The 14044-nt window shown below is 48.9% G+C and overlaps 1 long non-coding RNA gene across 2 annotated transcripts in view; it reads right to left on the bottom strand.

Moving 5' to 3' along the window:
- Positions 1-14044, bottom strand: part of LOC144104477 (uncharacterized) — a 127137-nt gene that overhangs the window by 67637 nt on the left and 45456 nt on the right. Inside the window, exon 2 of one of the 2 annotated variants that reach the window (XR_013308548.1) lies at positions 3094-3291. The exons of the other annotated variant lie outside the window; for it this stretch is intronic. This is a non-coding gene — a long non-coding RNA (uncharacterized LOC144104477). The remainder of the gene's footprint in view (positions 1-3093; positions 3292-14044) is intronic. 2 annotated transcript variants of the gene reach the window in all.

Raw genomic sequence — 14044 nt, 5'->3', positions numbered from 1 at the left:
TTGTATCAGTTAGCATGACAACAGGTGGAGCCGGACAAGACCCTAACTTCCGTAAAGCCGCCTCAATAGCAACTCTTTCAGCCGTTGTGGAGGGTATGACAGCAGTAAAGCGTACGGACCACTTACATTCAAACGAAGGAATGTAAAAAGCCGCTGCTCTAGCTTGTTTGACCTTGTCCACAGGACCATCCGTGAAAATTTGAAGATGGCGCGCACACTGTTTCCAAATGTTCAAGTACAAGCGAACGCGTTGCTGCCAAAGGAGACCTATGCTTTGCGCTCACATTTGGATTTGCGACCTTACAGTCGAGGGTTGGAAAAGACCAGGGTTGTTTCCACCGTTTCCTTTGCCTTCGGACATTAAGGCCTAAAGAAGTAAGAGTATTGAGTGCTCATTGAGTATTGAGTGAGAGTATTGAGTATAGCGCGCCCAGAATTTCTGGGCGCTCCGTTGGGACTCCTGGTGGTGGTGGAAAAGTTCATTATTTGCGGAGCTCATATAATTGAAAATTTCCGTGGTGGGCCGGCTCCTGGCCGTGGGTGGTGGCCGGCAGGCCGTGTCAGATGGCGGCCTTCTCCGCCCACTGCAGCAACCTCAGTTGCGAGAGCGGGTCGGTTCTAGAGACCAAGACCTCCCACCTCTCAGATTCCGCAAAGGCCGATTACGCCGGTTGTTAACGCTGTTGCCAGATGATCATAATATGGTCGAATGTGGCTGTAGGGACCCCACAAAGCGAATATTCGCGGGTGTGAGTAGAAGGGGGAAGAAAAGCGCAAGTATTGCTGAGGGGAGGGGGGGGGGGGGCAGGTGCGAGCCTGGTGTTCTTGACAGCTCATCTGCTCTTGTTTTGTGAGAGATATGTGTGGCGGGTATAGAGTAGACGTTCTTAGCAGTAGTGCACCGTCATGTTGTGATATGTTATCAGCCGGTCTCTCGCGCTGCCTGGGTTCTCGGTAGGCGTCGCTCAGTTGACGCACGCTCCAGCACAAAATGGGCCGCGTCGTTACCGGGATTGCCCGAAACCACCTGTACCCTGGGCTATTTGGATGGGGCGAGGTGATTTGGGTTGGAGGTGAGAATTTTATATGCTGCAGCATGTATCTCCCCGCCAGAAAAATTTTGAATGGTGGTTTTCGAATCGTGCAGGATAAGAGTGGCAGTGTAAGACGATATCGCAAGAGCGATGGCTGCTACATCGGCTTCTGTCGAGGTGTTTGCGCTGATCAAGCCTGATGTCGTGCGTTGTAGCTTGTTGGAAGGTACGAGGAGGGTGTAAGTTAACCGGCAGGAGTACTATGCGGCGTCTGCGTAGACCTCTTCAAGTTCGTTTTCATGTGGTTTATGCAAGGCGCGGGCTGCCCGTCGATCCTGGCGCAGCACTAGATGCATGCTTTTAGGTAGGGGGTGAATAGTGAGATGGTCCCGAATGTATTGCGGAACCTTGTGGGAGTTAACAGCAGGTGGACCAATCGGTCGGAAGTGGAGAGAGAGAGAGGGAAGTGGTAGAGGAAAGGAGTGAGGTTAACCAGTAAAATATTCCGGTTGGCTATCCTGCACTGGGGGAGAGGGATGAGGGGGGCGCAAAAGAATAATAACAAGTAGAGAAATGCGGTCCGTAGCAAGCACCACAGGCAATGACACAAGCACGGTAAATACAGTCCACCGCAGCTGTAGCCTGCACACCTTGAGGGCGGCCGACTGCTGCGACCTGAGTGGAACAGATCAAGGGCCCTCCATTACAAGGCAGCGCAGACGTTTCAGTGTCAAGAAAGGCTGCTTGCCGTTGAGGCTGATAATGTTGGTGACAACGTAAGCATCGGACTTCTTCTCGGAAGGATGAGGCTGGAGGGTGTGTTGTGGCAGCTATTAGACAGCTGCAAGCACTGGATTCAAGAAATCCGGCATCTGCTGTGCATCTTGTGCAGCTGTTATGTGCATGCAAGAAAACAGCACACGAATGGCATTCACGATTTGCTTTAGCATTGCAATCACTTGCTCGTCTGCAACCTGGTCCGGTTTCTGACCTACTACCAGACCAGGAGCAGGCTCAATAAACTGGGTGCACGGTGCTGCGGTGGGTGTTGGGCGCTTAAGGAGCAATGGTCAAGTCACTTGGCCGTCCCGGTCTTGGGCCGGAGTTGTGACTTGTGCTTTATTAGGAATAGGGTCGGTACTCTGAGTGCGCAATACCTGCTTGGTTACTGTGCCTCGCCAGTCATATTGCTCCCAATCCTTAAAGTAGTATGGGGAGGGGGAAGACAAGTTGCGGAAATTCTTGGACGATCCTTTCCATGCTCGCTACACATATAGAAGGTCTGTGACGAGGGCGACGACGGAGTCGCACCTTAGCAGCAGCTCCTCTGTGTGTGGAATTGTCTCTTGTCATTTGTTTGAGCATCGCCCTTTCCCTTTTCAGGCGAGCACAATCGTTTGAGGCAGCGTCATGAGGAACGCGGCAATTGGCACACGTAAGGACTGTTTCCCGGCATGAATCACCGCTGTGCGGCTGAGTACACCGTGGGCACACGATGAGGAAATTGCACGCACTACTCACGTGTTCTACCTTCATGCATTTCCGGCACTGTAGAGGCTTCGGGTCGAAAGGCCTAACTGCATGCCTAAAGTGTCCAACCTTCACGTACGTTGGAATGCAGTCCCCTTGGAAGGTCAACTCTATGCACTTTGTCCTTCTCAAAACGCTCAGCTTGCAGTATGGCTACACCGTCGGTAGCTGGTTGAATCAAAATGGGCAGATCAGGGTCGCGGATGGCTGCGTCGACGTCGTATATGACGCCTGCCGTAGTTCCACGGCCTAGAAGGACATGGGAACGAGCGCTGAAGCCGCCGAGCGTTCTGATGTTGCTCAACCTCTCAAGCGGGTTCCGGTCCACGACATCAATGGCGACGACATTCCTAAAACGATTCACCCTCACAACTTTAATTGCTCCCGGGACGCGGGCCTCCAGGAACGCAGACGTGGCTTGCCTAATGATGTGGTTGAGATTGTCGGTGGGAGTCGCTGGCATAAATAGGTCAGTATCATCATCGCTCCGTAGTGATTGTGGGCGTACTCGACGACGACGAGTTCTCACCTTTGGGCAGTCTCCGTTTGGCCTTCTTGCTTACGACTCTGATGAAGCCGTCGTCAGCCAAAGCATCATCACTGGTGGCCGAGTACACCACGGTGGCCTGGCTGCTGGCGTCATTCGGGAGGCAAAGACGTTTCCTCTGGGAGTCAGCGACTGACCGACTGGACTGAAGTTCGACAGCGTCCCCTTCCATCACATTCACTAAAAAAGAAACATTGGTTTCATTATAGTGTCGTAGATAAGAAAAAACTGAAGAGGCGAAGGGACAGTTTTCTAGAAGGTCGGAAGTGGAGTGAGGCAAGAATGTGCCATTCTGTGGCAATGGAAGGCAATCTGTCTATCTGGGCCATGCGGTGTGCTTCCGTCAGCTCACTCAGCGCGTTGTGGACTCCCATACGTATAAGACGAAAGGTAGGGGTGCGTTTGGGCAGAATTAAGACCATCTTTTAAGCTGGTCTGATTAGTGAATCTACCTTTTCCGTCTCCGTCATGGTGAGGCAGAGGTAGGCGTAGCATCGGGCTTAACACGAATGCCGGTACCAGTCTTCGGAGCTGGTGTTCTGGTTTGTGTATGCTTTTGATCAGTCGAATGATGTCGGGCGTGGGAGGGCCTGCTTGCGTATTTGAGAGTAATGAGCATTATTTCGTTATTTCAGCGTGTAGTGCTTTTTATTTTGTGGTTCAGTATTAAATAATTTGAAGCCATCTCTTCCTCTGCAATTTTCACCCGAACCCTTCTGGATGGCTACTCAACGAGTTTGGGAGATAAGTTGCGTACGAGTCCCCTGCCGGATGCGCACAGTGTGACCCACATACCCTCTATCACTACATCTCGGTATTCCCATATCCAATCTGTGCGGGCATCCAATTTACTCGCAAGGCCACCCTCCAGGGAGCCCGCCCTTCTAGCCACAGGAGCCGGTGAACTGCTCACCCTGATTGATCTGGCCAGGCTGTATGGGAACGCCAGAGAGTTCTTGGACTGACGAGCACTTTCAGATTTATATAATATATACAGCATTCACACTCACCTCTAACACGATCTTGGAGCCCCCTAAATGCAGTTAGTGGCATGATCTTGCATCTCTCCCCATTACGTAGTCACAGCTTATCGCCCAGGGTGAACGTTTACCGTCACTTCCTTTTCACGAATTTTCACAAAATGGTCGAAGCCCTTCGCAGTGCGTTAATGTAGGCACACAAAAAGACGTTCATTAAGCTTTCATGCTGTAAAACCGAACACATTTCGGGCTATGACGACGACCGCAAACAGTGATTGGAGCTACCTATACCATCGAAGGGCTCTCAGGTTCATATACAAAACAGTCTACGGTGCACTAGTTTCTTTTCGAAGGTCCTCCATTTATTGCTAGTGCATAATAAGGAAATTAGTCTCAAGGCCGAAAATATCCTTCACTCCGCTGGTTGCGCAATGTTTCTATTTGAAATACACAATCAAAGGACTTCCAAGCCTAAATGTCGTTTGAGTGGGAGGCTCACCCTTCGCCGCACCATAAAAGAGGTCTACCTTGAGCTCCGCCTCGACAAACGCCTTTACCCTCCTCCTCATCCATCACTCACGGTGCCGGAGTCTCGCCTTCTTCGGCACATTCAGATGAATGCAGTTATCACCCCGTCCCGCCTCTTCCTCTATCGCTATCGATCGAACCCTTCCTGTCCCAACTGCCCCTGCATCTATGCGGACCTGGCCCATTGCCTATTCTATTGCCCGGCTGCTCAGCAGTCGGGTTCCTTCCCCCCACCCTTTCTATCCATCACCACCTGGCTCGACTGGCTTGGCGCTGAAGGGGAAGAAGAACAGCGGCTTCTGGTCGCCCAGGCGGTCGACATGCTCGGCCTATAAATTATGGTCGAATAAAAGTCTTTACTACTACTACTACTAAGCTTCCAATCATCTGTCGTGAATACTGCCGTTTCATTTTGTTAGTATTGAATCAGTGTGATAAAATTTGATTTGTGAGGAAAGGAAGTGGCACCGTTACTGTTTAACATCATGGTCGTTTCCCCAAGTGCGCAGCGAGAGAAGAGCGGGAGGTCTGTCTGTCTGTCTGTCTGTCTGGTGTTGCAAGGAAGAAAGAAAAGGAAAGTGCACAGGACTGCTCGCTGGCTCAAGCCGAGCCACAATCGCTTCCATGTGCAGATAGTAGGAGCGGAAGGATGGCGTTAAATAAGCGTGCTGGTCGATGTCAGTGCACGTTCAAGATACCCCGGTGTTAATGGGAGAGCCTGCTGCGCTTGGAGGACCTGATAAGGCAGACCACCACTAACAGCCGGGCCGCCAGTGTTATGGACCTTAGGAACATGAACAATTCAGTGCAGTGGGTTGTACCCAGGGGCCTGCGCGCCTCCAATTACTTCGTTATCATGAAGTTCATATATCTCTCAAACCACCGAAGTGTCGCCTTCGAGGCCTCTTTCGTGGCATCAACTCTTCTAGTTGGTCAAGTGAGCGTGAGAGTGAGAAGGTTGATTCGTTCTTCTTTTCCTCAACGAATTTTCGTTGGCTGCTGCATCTAACGCGGTGCCTCAGGAGATAAACGTCCGGTTATTCATCTCAATGTCGCGGGTTCGGTTTATGAATAAAAAATTAAATTGTCGTCAAGGGAGTCTCCCGGTGAAGGTGGGGCGCTTAGCGCAGACCCCAGTGACCTGTGTCGCTTGCGACTTCTGTCGATCTGTTTGAGCAGTACTTGAGGCTTCTATCAAGAAAGCGCAGCCTCCCACTGCTCAGGTGCATTGTTGTTTAATGACTCAACCTCTGTGATTTGATAAACCCAATGGGCCTCGAATAACATTGGTTTCGGTGAGGGAGGAACGGTGATGATTTCTGTATATTGTGCCATGTCAGCGGACGTTAACCGTTGTTCGCACGCGCCATGTGTTCCCCTCCTAACGCCATGGAGTGGCCATGCCGTGACGCGGGCGCCGTGGTTTGTACACCGGCGGAGGAGACAAGGATTTTCTTCGCAGGTGCAAGCGGTCCCCCGTGTCTGCGGTTTTCTTTTTTAATGCGTTAGCGTTAGAACTTACAGCTCGGCCAAAACTGTTCGTCCGTCCGCTATTACTACGCATGAGATTTCGGTATGAGTCAAATAATTGCGATTATTTATAATTTGCAAGTTCGTGGAGGAGGAGTAGGACATATAGGTATGGGAAATGAGAAAAGTGCAGTCAGTCTGTTGTGGGCAAAGAAGTGGATAGAGAGTTGGAGCAGTGGAGTGGGAGACGGCGGCAGGGAAGTTAGTCGGCGAGAAAAAACGACATCCCCACCGAGTAAACATGCGCCTCTGCCAGCAGCTGCAGGTGCAGCGGTGAGCAGCGCGTCGCGTCATTGAATACCACCGTTTTCAATTGTGAAGTGGCGCGCAAAGTAGCGAAATTCAGAGTATGTGCAATGACACGCCCCGAGCAACCGTATATACGGCTCGAATTGCGCTCATCGTCTGTGAATTTTTCTAGGGAGTCCTTTTCGCGGCAGGCGCATTCGCTGGGCGTGTTCTGCGCGGTGCCCGCAACTTTAGACCTCCTACAGTCGCAAGCTGGGTACCTGTACAGCAACAGGCCTGGGAACGACGAGACGGGGTTGTCTTGAGCGAGGTTTTTGGAGGCTTGTAGGCACTGCTTGACTTTCTTGGAATCAGTAGACTGGCTCATGCTTTGAAATCAATAATTCTGCTCAATATACAGGGGCTCGCGCTGACCGCGTACAACGTATTCCGCGAAATACTTGGGCACGGTTCACTGTTTGTGTTTTCTTTGTCCATGAAGCCACTGCTGCCATTGTATTTTATGCCAAGCACTGAAAAATATCACTAGCCTGCGACACTGTACTAGCCATCCGGGCCATTTATAGTTAGGAAAAGCGCTAGCATTTTCTAGACCGAACAGATATGCGGCCGCTCCTTCTGGACACGCTACTGAATCCCCGACTCAATGATGCTTCAAGAAGACCGTGTGTTCTCGCTCATTCTATGTGCGAACACGGATCAGCGGCAGTGTTGCCGCTTTGGCCAGTTGGTTTTTCCCTGTTGCCGGCTAAAAATTTCTTGTTTTTTCCCTTATATATATATAGTAATTGAAGAGTAAATATAGCCAAGGTAATAAATATAATAATGAGTGAAATAAAATAAATACAAAGCTCAATTATAATGAACATCAAGGCTGGGATGTTCTTGATCATATCATCGTTAATCACAACTTGGTTATTATTAGTTTTCGCCTTGGGACAGGGACCAGCTCGGCTACTTCCATTTCCTGTCTAGCCTCTCGTGTATAGACCGTTGAAAATTTCCGGGCTTCCTTTACAAAATATGCGTACATAGAAGATCGTGTGACTAAAGAGCTGGGAAGCAATTAATGGAAGGGTCGCTGCCACTATAGATGGAAGAAATCCAAGGACGCAGCACTCGAAGCCGGAATGAACCTGAATGGGCCAGGGCTCTGTATGAAAGGCTAGGGAGCAAATTAAAGGCAAACATCAAGCCAAATTTCTTCTCGAGGCACTAGTCAGGCCGCCATGATAATAGCCTTTTCCCTTCATCTCTGCAAATTTTCCCGAGAAAGCACATTTAGAACACTGGTCTTTAGCGAAACGAAAATTTCCCACGTTCTCAATCAGTTCTTAAAAAAAATTCCCTTTTTCCCTCTGCAGCTTGATTTTTCCACGATTCGGCCACACTGCTCAGCGGAGCGTCAGCGCACCTGGCGCGCGTCGAAACTAAGCGGCGCGTGCGCACACGGGCCCGGAGGCGGTGCTTCGTGTCGTCTACATAGGCGCACAGTGCTTGCATTGCAGTGAGTGTGCTGACACCGACGCGGCGTTGCGAGAAAGCGCACTTCTCTCACTGCAGCGCGTTGTCTTTGCTTCGGCTTGCAACTCGGTGGCCTGTTTTCTCAGTGCCACGATGCCGGTTGCTGGAAGTTTATAAGCCCTGCTATTGTTCGGTTATGCGGCTTACCAAACAGAATCGGGCTGTCTTAGACGCGGATGATGATGTTTATCAGTTATTTATTACAATTCAATGTAGAGCGGCGCAGTCTGTGAACACATTCGCGCGAGGCTTATTATGAGAGAACTGGGGCCAAGAAGAATGACATTGATTTTATCGGTGTGCACAGACGTTAGCAGCTGCAGCAAAGTATCTCATGCGCGTCCCACAGCACGCACATAAACGAAGCCGTCCTCCGCTGTCCACGTCACTTGCATAGTGCGGTAAACCTCTGAGGGGGCCTCGTCGCGCTGGCTCAATGGAGACCGCCCGACGGCAGTATCGGACACCCGAGACCGATCTCAGCTGCGGAGACCCCGTTTGAGTGCAAGTCAAACGCGAAGGAGCTGTTTAATGCGCAATATCAGTGCAAGTTATCCCTCCCCATGGTTGTCATCGTTCTGGGCCCTATTGGCGTCCCAAGAAGCCTGATTCGCTTTGGTAGGCCGCATAACCGAACAATAGCAGGGCTTATAAATTTACAGCAATACAAATGTATTAAACCGGCATCATGACAATGAGAAAACAGGCCAGTGAGATGCTAGCCGAAGCAAAGACAACGCGCTGCAATGAGACAAGTGCGCTTTCCCGTAACGCCATGTAGGTGGGTTCGACGCTGTCAGAACAGTCTGGTGCGCTTCACTTTAATTCAAGCACAGTGCGCTTCTGCACCGTAGCAGACGACACAAAGCACCGCCTCCGAGCCTGTGTGCACCTGCGCCGCTTAAGGCCCGAATATAGTCCGAGCTAACGCAAGCGAGCGCGCGCGCACGCTGCGTTGCGTTGAAGAAAACAGCTCCGTCTATAGTTCGACGCACTGCAGCGACCAACGTAATCGGCGGCTGCCAGCGTGCCCCGACGGCTCCGGCGCAGATTTGGCTCCTGCTCCAATTGCGCACCGGCGCCACCTACCGCGTCGACCCACAATACATCACGCGGAGAAAAATGGCGGAAGCCAGTGCAATCGGCGTGAGTGGCGAGAGCCGCCCAATTGTAGAAATTGTGCCGGATATCGTTGGCGAAGCCATCAAACAACACCCTTGTGTATACGACACCAAACGGCTGGATTTCAGTGACTATCAGCGCAAAGAGAACGCTTGGGAACAGATAAGGCGAAGCACCGGTCTCTCCACGGGTGATTTAATTGTTCCCGACTGCTGTGCTCGGCTTCATTTGTACCCTTTTCAGCAGAAGCATTCCACATGCTGCATGTACCGTAATGTTTGATCTATTTCTTTCGTCCTCGTTTTCGTTATAGTGAAAGAATGCCGCAAATTGTGGAAGAAGCTCCGGGACCGCTTCAGCCGGAGGCTAAAATCCATCGAGCTCGCAACGAGGAGTGGCAGCAGCGCGAACGTTGCGAGGCAGACATGGCAGTTTGCCGAAGCAATGAGTTTCTGCAAGAACTGTGGTCGTCCAAGAAAGTGAGTTCTTTTGCTTTGTTTTGGAATGTTTGTTTTCGCGAATCGAGGTACGTGGAGTTATGAGCGCGAAACGTGTTCAATGCACGGCATGAAATGGGTACTACGTTCACGCACAGGTTGTTCACTGAGCCTCCTTCGTTAAATTTTTTAACGGGACTTTTACCTTCTATGCGGGGGCACACCTTGTTTATACTGATCCTCCTTCGTTAACTTATGCTTTTTTTCACCGTAACGTTTTCCCTTCTCTGATAGAGGATATATTATCAGTTTTTTTTCATGTAACTGCCTATAAACTGCAGCGCTTTATCACTTTAGCACGGCTTTACGAGAAGACGCTGGAGGCGCCTGTAGAAAATTGCTTGTGTTTTTGAAATGTTTCACGGCTTTGTGCTGCTATGAAATGAGGGGACCGAATCCGTAATAAAATGAAATTAACTTTTTACCAGCTCCAGAATGTAGAGCAATATCAAAGATGCAATAAGAAGTTGGCGGGTGTTCAGACATCTGTAGCAAAAAATTCTGTGGATCCTTATGCTTCCGATAAGTGCATTGGTGTTACGTGTTTGAGCGTTTGTGGTCTCATGGATTCGCCTGAGTTACATTCTTAGAGCTCGCGTATATTTTGTTTTGGGCTACTACGCGTGTTGGTTTTTTGTCATTATTTTGGGTTTTGCTATTTGTGCTGAAGGTAGGCTGAGGGTTGGGAACGGTTAGTGGGCAGCCCCCTGCCTAGGATATAGGTCAGAGATGTAGCTCCTGCTTATAGAAGGTACAAGATTTGCTCCCCGAATGTTCCCAGCAGCATCAGCATTTTCGCTCTACGACACCAGTAATAATGTGGATAATTGGAGAGCTTGGTTCAGCATTTTGGTTACAGGAATGACACTACTCACAGTCATGAATAAGAAGGCAAGAATTTCCACTGAATTCAAAAAACATCAGCGCAAGTCAGAGCTCGTGTGCTTTTCTTTCTTCACCCGTGTGCGTAATGCTCTTACACTCGACAAAACACTGGTGCTCTGTTAGCAGTAAAGTAAGAAAAAGTGAAATCACAAGACTGAGCTTACTGGAGTCAAAACGGCTTATTTCAGGACTACCTGCAACGTGGGCTTAAGGGCCCTGCCAGGAGCTGATGACATCCCCTCAATAATAGAAGAAATTTTGAACAGTACGCAAGGTGATTCGGCGGCAGCATCACCCACCGCCAATGTTGATGAAGAGTTGGAGCCGACACCGGCTAGTTCTGGTCAACCTGCCAGCCAGGAAGACTCCACAGTGAGGAAGCCGCCCTCAAAACGGTAAAAAAAGAATCCAGATGCGATTAAGTCGAGCATCAGCTTCTTTTCCAGCTGGGCAAGAACACTGATAATGAGACTTGCGCAATGAGTTGGCATGAGCCTTGACAGGATGCTAAAGAGAATCGTCTCTCGTTTGAAGGTTACATGATTGGAGATAATAGCTGAATACGACGAGTTTGAGGCTTAATTTTAATTCACTTCATTTCCTTTTATTCCCTCAAAGACTCACGAGGGGTATTGATAAGGGGTGGGTGTATATATTTTGGTGAGCAGGTGTTAACACAACGAAACATGATTGGTAACATCATTGGCAAAGTTGGATGAGCATGTGATGGGTGCGATGTCGTTGGGTACGTCGTTCCAGTGTGCTGCAATACGGGAAAAAAATGCGGCAAATGTGGTAGTTCGGGCACGAGGTCGGGAAACTTGAAAAGGATGACGAGTGCGATGGGAAGATATAGGGTGCGCGGCCGAGTGAAGTATGGATACCTTTTGAAGTGATGGTGACAACAAAAATATCATCTGTGCTGTTTCTTTTGATAACATAGAGGGCATTGCCGTTAATTTTTTGCATTGCTTGTCATGCAGTGCAGTTTCCTAATATCATTGTGTTCATGTTCCTGTTGTTTTGAGTATATTACAAAGCTGTGATATATCTGTTATTAGGCTTTTGAATTTTTTTATTGCAAGTATTGTAAGTTTCAATGTGGTTAGTAGTCTCCTACCTCTTTCACCACTTCATTTTTTCGCAATTCAAGCTGTCTGCAATACCACGGTAATTCGTCTTTCAACTTTTACAAGTAATTTTTCAATATTTACAGGTGATTTCATGATTATAATTGGCACCATTGCTAATTTATACATCAAGGATGTTGAATAATAGTTTTACATCACCTTGGTGTGTTCAAACAAAATATTTCACATGAAAACAAGTCATTCATTTGGTATTTAAAAAGCACAGCTTAGCGTGGTGTGCTTGCCCGAAAGCAGAAGTACCAATGTTTCGTGTGATTGTTTGACACGCGTAGGATATGTTGAATTACAATCCATTCGAAAGCCATTTACGAAGTGGTCCCCAGATATCAAATTAAATTCGAGCTGGTATGGGATGTCCTTGTTTTGCCTGAAAAAAAGTCAACAGCTTCACGCTGTCCATCAACACCGTCTTACAACGTTCAGCTGCCATGGGAAACAACCACTTGGGGACATGAAGTACTTTGCTATGGCATCCCGGATTCGCATAGCATCTGAAGCAGAGCTGGTGCCAGTACTCTGAGGATTTACATTTGCTACGGTCTGCCTCCACCTGCCTTCCTGGACATTGTCGCCAGTGACGCGATCGCCATAATCATTTGGGCAATACGCCTTGTTAGGCACGAGAAAGTTGTGCAGGCAAACCGCCGCATCTATCGTGGCTGTGAGCAACTCATTGTCGCTACTCACCATCCCGAAGAAGCAGCGCCAACGGGAAACTTCTATTCCGAAAGCGTTCTCCACGCAACGGCGCGCCCTTGACAGCCGAGTTAAAGACTCGTTTTTTCTCGTTTAGCGGTCTTCCGTGCTAAGGACGCATTACGTAGGGCCGCAGGCAAAATGCTGCATCGCCTACGATGCACAGCGGCAATCCGTTGTGACCTGAAGGCAAGCTGAGGGTATTGTTCTCAAAGCTCCCTCTGATTGGGTTTTTTCGGTAGAAAGATAGATCAGAAAGTCTGCCCTTAGCACCAATATCCACTAGCAGAAAGCCAAAATTTGCATCTGCCACTGCCAACATCAGCAATGAGTAAACACTCTTATAATTATAGAACTCTCACCAACTGTCAGTAGGGCAAGTAACTGTGAAGTGCTTCCCATCTATGCACCCTACACATTTATAATAATAATAATAATTGGTCTTGGGGGAAAGGAAATGGCGCAGTATCTGTCTCATATATCGTTGGACACCTGAACCGCGCCGTAAGGGAAGGGTAAAGGAAGGAGTGAAAGAAGAAAGGAAGAAGAGGTGCCGTAGTGGAGGGCTCCGGAATAATTTCGACCACCTGGGGATCTTTAACGTGCACTGACATCGCACAGCACACGGGCGCCTTAGCGTTTTTCCTCCATAAAAACGCAGCCGCGGTCGGGTTCGAACCCGGGAGCTCCGGATCAGTAGTCGAGCGCCCTAACCACTGAGCCACCGCGGCGGGATACACAATTAGGAAAGTTCCACTTCGTGGCGAACTCCGGTCTGATGAACTTCAATTCGTCGGAAGTCGGCTGTCTGAGCACAATTGGGGAAAGGCAGTCCCAGATGGCTGGCAGGGTCTCTATCCGTATGCCAGAGACTGTCGATACATGAATATGATAGCTCATAGCGACGTTTATCATAGAGCCGCCTGTGGCCAGAAACCTGTGAAGAGTAGAAGTAGCAAATTAATTGTATTGCAGCGCCATCGTTCGTTAATTTTTTTTTCAGTATTCAATTATCATGCATAGATGACGCAACTAGGTTGAAAAGGATGGTTAATATACGATCAGAGTCGCGCAAGGGGGGGAGGGGTAATGATCAACATAGCTATAGCTATATTAAGGCATGTTCAAGGGTCGAGTCATGTCTGACGTGTTGTTTATTTTTAAAAGTGGCCTTATACGTGCGGCACTGAGATGGAAAGAAAATGTGAATAAGGGAAGGCAGTTATTCAGTAGAACACAACTGGACAATGGGGACAAAAAATATTTGGCCAGAAAACTCCAAGCTTGCACAAAGTGAATGGACATTTGAAAACCAGCGCAAAAATTGGGCAAACGATATACAATTGTTTTTCCTGCTACTACACTGAATAAGAACAAGAACGACCGAAAGAACAGTTTCTAAGCTCTGCAGACGGCTGTACGGCCCCTTTATACTTGGAGTCAGGGCACCAGCTATTCAGGGAGAAACGGGCGTTAACCTTGTAGTTGGAAAAGTATCCCGTATGACAACAAGCGGATGTCAGCGAGTATGCAATCAGGGGTGGCTGAAGTGGGGAATATTTACCGTAAATTGATTGCCAGCCTTTCTCCTGGACTGATTGGATTCTTGTGGTTCGGTGGATGGATGATGCGGCCGCGGACAAGGCTCAAACGTTTACCAAATGAGGCCTCCGTCATCCTGCGTAGAAGTCCTTTTACATGACTTTCAAGGATGCACTAAACATGTTTGAAACAACCCCGAGCATCGTACAAGACACTGTGCAGTTAAATA

This window comes from Amblyomma americanum, chromosome 1 (genome assembly GCF_052857255.1).
Source record: "Amblyomma americanum isolate KBUSLIRL-KWMA chromosome 1, ASM5285725v1, whole genome shotgun sequence".
Lineage (NCBI taxonomy): Eukaryota > Metazoa > Arthropoda > Arachnida > Ixodida > Ixodidae > Amblyomma > Amblyomma americanum.
The sequence above is the reverse complement of the archived record's forward strand: the minus strand, read 5'-3'. Positions and strand labels throughout refer to the sequence as shown.